General features: G+C 44.2%; 1 non-coding gene across 1 annotated transcript; it reads left to right on the top strand.

The window, feature by feature from the left end:
- The first annotated feature begins 579 nt into the window (after positions 1-579).
- On the top strand, positions 580-651 carry TRNAW-CCA. Its single transcript has one exon. It is a non-coding gene; the product is annotated as a tRNA-Trp (tRNA).
- The last annotated feature ends 357 nt before the right edge of the window (positions 652-1,008 follow it).

Raw genomic sequence — 1,008 nt, 5'->3', positions numbered from 1 at the left:
AAGAGGCCAAGCTCCTCTGTCCATGGGATTCTCCACAAGCGAATACTCTCCTCCATGCTCTCCTCCAGGAGATCTTCTTGACCTAGGGATCGAGCCCACATCTCTTTTGCCTCCTGCATTGACAGGCAGGTTCTTTTCCACTAGCCACCTGGGAAGCCCCATTATATTTTTTATGCCTCCATAGTCTGACAAGAGGTAGAGCTCAGGCAGAAATGCAAGCATTTGGGAGTGGCTGTAATTACAGAAGCTTAGCTCACTTGCCTGCCTGCCTGCCACTTACCTCTTGATATGTGGCCCGGTGCATAACAGGCCATGGACCAGTACCAGTCTGCTGGTATTGGGGACTGGGGACCCCTGCTCTAGAGTAAGCCTCACACTTCCTCAATTAGACCATATCAAGTTCTAGCTTCACCTAGAATGTAGTTAGCAAACTTTTCTTGCAACAGAATCACTTGGGGGGGTACTTTTCAATTATTTTTTATTGAAATAGAGTTGATTTACAACGATTCAGATGTACAGCAAAATGATACAGATATATATGCAACAAAAGATATATATATATATATATATATGAGGGCTTCCCTGGTGGCTCAGAGGTTAAAGCATCTGCCTCCAGTGCGGGAGACCCAGGTTCAATCCCTGGGTGGGGAAGATCCCCTGGAGAAGGAAATGGCAACCCACTCCAGTACTCTTGCCTGGAAAATTCCACAGATGGAGGAGCCTGGTAGGACTACAGTCCATGGGATCTCAAAAAGTTACACACAACAGAGCAACTTCATTTCTCTCTCATATATATATATTCTTTTTCAGATTCTTTTCCACTGTAGGTTATTATAAGATATTGACTGAAGTTCCCTGTGCTATACAGTAAGTCCTTCTTGTTTATCTCTTTCATATACAGTAGTATGTATCTGTTAATCCCTTAACAGATTGTGGCAAGGGACGGGGAGGGGTTTGTTGAGACATTGTTGAGTCCCACTCATAGAGTTTCTGATTAAGTAGGTGAGG

Source organism: Oryx dammah, unplaced genomic scaffold (genome assembly GCF_014754425.2).
Source record: "Oryx dammah isolate SB20612 unplaced genomic scaffold, SCBI_Odam_1.1 HiC_scaffold_27, whole genome shotgun sequence".
NCBI lineage: Eukaryota > Metazoa > Chordata > Mammalia > Artiodactyla > Bovidae > Oryx > Oryx dammah.
This window is presented reverse-complemented; position numbering and strand designations above follow the sequence as displayed.